Source organism: Ixodes scapularis, unplaced genomic scaffold (assembly GCF_016920785.2).
Source record: "Ixodes scapularis isolate PalLabHiFi unplaced genomic scaffold, ASM1692078v2 PGA_scaffold3__209_contigs__length_174095766, whole genome shotgun sequence".
NCBI lineage: Eukaryota > Metazoa > Arthropoda > Arachnida > Ixodida > Ixodidae > Ixodes > Ixodes scapularis.
The window spans coordinates 11,683,973-11,689,972 of record NW_024609868.1 but is presented as its reverse complement, the minus strand read 5'-3'; positions in this window follow the sequence as shown (position 1 = coordinate 11,689,972).

Here is a 6,000-nt window from a genome sequence, read left to right as displayed (position 1 = left end):
CTGAGCGCAAATCAACTATGGCTTCCCGTTGTCATTTTTGTTAAAACAAGGTATTATTCTACGCGGGAAGAAATTTGGTTTGCTGTAAATCGTGGCATGTAAAGGGAAGTTACAAATTAATCGAACATATGCAGATGAATGAACAGTATTGAGAAAAAAAAATCGTTACGAAGCCGTCTAAAATGAATATCTTTTTGGCGGCGTCAGGATTCAAACTACGGGTTTCCTAACGAGCGATCAAGTATGCTAACCACTGGACCGTATACACATACACACCAAAAAATTTCGTCATGTGCGGCAGCTTTTCTTGCACTATTGTGGTTAAGGTATGTGTACTGACGCAGGATATGTCTTGGGTCTCCGAATATCAACCGTAGACTAAATTACGAACCACTCTAGTCCGCGTGATCGTCAATTCTCTTCTAGACCACGCTTAATTTGCGATCAACTTCAGCCTTGCTTTCTTTTTGTTAAGCGTCAGGTTCACGACGATATAATACCCCGTTTGATCCAGACTTAGGAAGTTATCCGTTACGAGTAACGAATGACTTGTAATCCGTTACATCTTCAAGTAATTGTATAATTGCCACGTTAGTTTTTGAGGCTGTAATTTGTAATGTAATTTTGTTACAAAATATTGGTGACGGATAACTTCAATTGCTCGTTTCTTTTTAAAAAAAAATATGGAACTTAATACAGAAACTGAAGTACAGCGGCATAAAGATAGCAAGTTCAACAAAAATAGAAAACATCGAGAACAGAAAAATAACCAAAAAGAAAATCAAGATTTCTTTTGTATGACCGGTTACTAGAATTATTAAAAGAACGTGCAAGGTATGCATACAAATATGCGAAAAACAAAGATGAAGAAGATAACGCCGAGTGGGGCTCTGCCTCCCGCCTCCCGCCCCCCCCCCCCCCCCCCCCCCAATCGTGTTTTTCTTTTTCTCCTGGGCAGGAGAAAGCTTTCGTGTTTATATGGTTTGGACTTTTACAGCATTTCACCCTTTGCAACTTCTTCGACGTCTTCCTCCACCTGCACAGACATCGAACGCGTTCATGCCTAAGCTGACACTGCGTCGAAGCTACAGACGCGAGACCGCAGCTTTGAGAAGTGGTGCTCACGTTTGAAAGGCCCGTTTCAAAAGGCAGCTTTCGTATATGGTTCCTTGCCCCCGAGCCTCCTAGCTCAGGTAAGCACTGCTACTGAGCATGCGCACCGCTAGCTTTATCTGCAGGATTCCAGAGATAATCTCCGGTCGCCGTAAGCTAGCGGGATGGTGGACGTGGTTTCAGCTTTCGCTGCCCTGTCAGCTTACAGGTGAGCGGAGTGTACCTACATTCCTTCTCTCAAATACAATATTTTATTTGTACAATGACCACCATGCGGGCATAAGAGAAATGAATAGTAGTGTTGCAGAACTTTTTTGAAAACGTAAACGTTTTCTATTATGTTTTACTATAAATGTACGTAAAAAGTAACGTTAAATTAATTTGTAATGTAACGAGTAAAGTAATCTGCTACTTTTCAGCGAAAGTAATTGATAACGGCAATCCATTACGTTTGAGGCTCGGAAATTTGTAATTGTAATCCACTACATTTTTCCAGTAACGGGCACAAGTCTGGTTCGATCCCCAAGAAGCGATTCGTCACTTTTTTGTTGTGAATGTTTAATTGACAGTCACTTCTCATTCCCCAAGGCTGACATATATCCGTTTCAGAAAATACTAGGAGCCAGCCAGCCATGAAACCTACTCTTTGTTTGAACAATTGGCTACATGTTTGGTAATTCTGCTAGGCGCGTTTAAACGCGGTGGCTTTATAGGGTGGGTGGTGCTCTTCGTTCAAATGGTGCATAGGGCAGGGTTCTTTATGGAAACATATTACGCCACGCCATTGCCTCTTTGTAAGGATGCGTGCGCTTCCCTTTAGTACCACCCGGATACAAAGTCTGCGCTTAATTTTATTGGTCACCAAGAGAGGCGAAGCGCGCCTTCCCGGCCTTTCCACTCCTCCTGGTTCCGCGCGCTCTTTCTACGCTACCTGTCTCTGCTCCTTTCTTTCTTGCCCTTTCCACCCCTCTTAGCTTCGCGCACTTTCACACGCCACCTGCTTTTGCTCCTCCTGTTCCTGCGTGCTGGTTCCGTAGCTCAGACAGCAGTGCACTCGGCTTCCACTCCGGTTACCGGGGTTCAAACCCTAGCACCGGTTACCGTTTTTTTTAAGATCGTTTAGCGTTTACGCTTGAAACGTCGGTGCAGATCCGAGTGCTCTCGCGATCGAATATTCGTTGCCGGCAAGGAGATTCCTCCTCCTGGCGTCAATTTCCACGCGGATTCGCTCGCGGATCCACAAGTGTGAACGAGCCACTATGGAAAATAATTAGAGTGCGTAAGGGGAAAAAAAATTGGCCCTAGCTACTCACAGTCTTAAAAACGTAGGCCGTGTCAAATCCGGAGCATCTTATCATAAGTACGCAGCCAACAAGAGTTCGGCCAATAAGAACGTAGAACAACCGCATCATGAAGCAGCAAGTATGCGATTCCTTAAGCCACACCCTCCATTTCTTATGCTCTAAGTGACTTTAGGCAGATTATTCGGCTATTGTATACTCGAATGAACACACTGCTGCAGACTTTAAGAGGCCGACGTAAAGGTCAGTCTCGATCTCCGTACCGACTATGGCTCGACTCGGACGGGAAAATTGAATTCGAGCCGGAATTATCCTCATTACGACAATCGGCGACCGACGCTCGAGGTCACGCTTCAAGATCCCCCAGGAACGTTTAGCTCGTCTGCTAATGACCCGTGTCGTCTTGAGACGAAGCCAACCCAGAGAAATTAAGAGGAAAGTAACAACCACGTCTGTTTTCGTTCCCCCCGCCGGCCGCCACTTTATTTCTACTTGATGATTCCGGACGACCAAACGGCACGCATAGTCGCCACACTGAAAATCCCCGAAGCAGACTGAAGAACGCTATACACCAACTTATGTTTACAAACAAACTGGAGCGCCCCTAGCGGACGCCACCGACGCCGCGTATGCGCGATGGGGGTCTGGGCAAGAAGCTCGCCGTCGCCCATAAACAAACCATTGGAATGGGATGTTGTCGGCGTCGGTGTGAGTCCCCGCGCTCTTTTTCGTGTTGGAATTGTTGATTCTATGTCTTCCTGGGCAATGTCTGACTACTTGAGTGGCCTCAGCGAAATTAACGAGGCTCGTTACACCGCAAAACTTGGCGTGAATAATGTAACATGCGGCGATTCATTCCGCGTGGACGGCGCAGAATGGACGCTAAGCCTCATTCACATGCTGAGGTTCTGCTCGCTATTTTCAGTCATGACGTCGCTCGGGCTGCAAAAGCCTGAACCGTAGTTGAGACGTCGACGTCGATACTGAAAATCGCAAGCAGAATCGGACCGAGTGAATCATTCCTAACAAGTCGGTGATGGCCACTGCACTCTAAAAACTGTCTGTGCGTCTACTTTTACGCACACCTCTCGGAGAGCCAACCAGCGCAACTAACGGAGGCAGCTCAGCGAATGACGATGCGGAAACATATGTTTAGACCAAAAAGCGCAGTCTGAGTTGTGACATTAAGCAATGCAAAACGCCATGCTTGCATTGCTTAATGTCACAACTCAGACTGCGTTTTTTGGTCTAAACATATGTTCCCGCATCGTCATTCGCTGAGCTGCCTCCGTTAGTTGCGCTGGTTGGCTCTCCGAGAGGTGTGCGTAAAAGTAGACGCACAGACAGTTTTTAGAGTGTGGTAACAATTATCAACATCTCTTTATATCTACTCTTTACACCGAGCCTACTTACTCAAAGAAACCTTCAAACTCGAACCTCTTTTTTGAGGTCTGCACTTCTTATCGCAATTACCGGGTCAACGTTTTGTCTAAGGGCCGCTGTCGTTTGAACGAGCAGACGACAAGCAGAAACGCTTGAGAGAGCAGACGACAGCTCGAACGATGAGGTGGCCGTTTGAACGTGATGACACACTGAACGTCGTCCGCAGGTGGTCCGTGCAACTTGACGGTTTTCCCGCGTTCATGTTGAAACAAAACAAATAAATCTGACGACCAAAAGTATCCGCGAACTCAATCCAAAGTGCTTTCCGCCCAAGCAACCGTGGTCCGACGGCGTCTGTTTTTCCTTTTTAACGGCCCCTGTTCATGTTCTCGGACGAACCGAGCAGGCAGAAAGCGCTTGAAAACTGACCCCCAAACCTTTCCCGACTCTTTTGGTAAAGCTCCAGTCGAGGCGTTTTGACGCGAACGCAGGTTTTTGTCCGGTTTCTTCCGAAGTAACACAGGAATGCACGTGCCCCATGGCGGCTTCCGCCCACAGCCCCAGACCAGGAGTGCGCCCAACGAGCCACCACCGCGCCGTGACGTAACAGAGATGAGTATACGGGGAGAAACTGGAGGAGAGGAGAGCGTGCGGTGCCGTCAGAAAGCCGAGTTCGGATTAAAAGGATTCTTGGATAGACGCAAACTCTAGCTGCCTTTGTCTCCTCTACCCAATGTCAAGGCAAAGAAGAGTGCCGTCTTCTCCTCGCACAGTGTCTGGCGTTCCGAACGCTAGACAATGGCGTTCGGTGTTTCGTTTTCGGAAACTAGATGATGAGAGCTAGGCATTTTGACAACCACCGCACACTTTCATCTTCTCTTCCCCTTTCTCTGTGTATAGGCTTCTTTCCGATTAGACACGCTACAAAAGAGACACCACGTGTTTCCTTCGGTACTTGGGCGAGACTGGGCCGTCTTCAGGTCGTATAGCTGCCGCGAAGCCGTCGCAACGGACGGTGTACGCGCCATCAAGCCAGAACAAAGCAGCCGTTTGAAAAACCCAACTTTTTTTGGTTCCCCTACATACGCAGCAACGTAGTTGTTTCAGAGCAGGGAACGTACGCCCAAATAGAACGACTGTTGCTGAGCCTTTTCAGAGCTGGTTTGTCGTCAAACTACGAGCCGCATGCAGTTCGCCCCAACTGTCTTCTCGAGGCCACGCAATGCATGTGTATATAATTGCCTGCAGCACCGTTTTTGTTATCATGCCTGCGATTCAAACATCGTAAAGTAACCGGGAAATAATGACATCATCTGTTTCGTTTTGTCGTTACGGCAGCAACTGGAACATAATATCGCCGTAGGGTTTTTGCAGGGAGCATACACCACTCGTTGCTGTTGACACGACTCCCGTTTGACTTGGTTAGATCATACGTAATGCATGAACAACTAAACTGGACGGGGTCCTAGCACTGCGCCTCGCGACTCTATGTTCTGCCTTACCGAGGTCTGATGAATGCATATGATCTTATTGGCTGAACTCTAGGGTTAAGCAGTCGCACCCCTACTCAAAAGAGAAAATATTCTTATATGATTTGTCAGTTCAATATATCAGAACCTGGTCACATTATACTGGTAGTATATTTATGACCTTACATAATCTCGTATAGTATTTTATGTTTATTGACCAAATGTATAATTCTTACACGACGCGCCTGCAACTTTTGGGATTACGTTAAGCTAGCGTTCTCGCTGGCCTAATACATTACGTTAAATAATGCTGCCAAGACTTCGCGTCGTATCAAGTTCCGCGACAGTGTATTAGATACATCAAAAGACAAACTGCATTTGTGACAATTAGCTGTCGTATCTCGCAGGCACAACATGCCTTCCGCATAGGTGGTAGATAAAGAGCCGCACTAGAACAAAACTATAACATGGTGTCTTATACATTTTGGTTCCGCATGTACATTCATCTAAAACAACAAAAAAGAAACCAAGCATAGGAGAAAGTTATATTAGACGATACATACATGTTACTCCGCAACTCCAAAGCCCGCATTCATGGCAGGGCGGGGGTTGCAAGAATGCTGAAGAGATGGGAATATAAATTCCAGGGTTTCCGGGGAACCTGCACGCTGACGCTGGGTAGTGTGCTGAAATTCTTTTTTGGGGGGCTACAAGCACGCAGCGGTCAAGTGTAT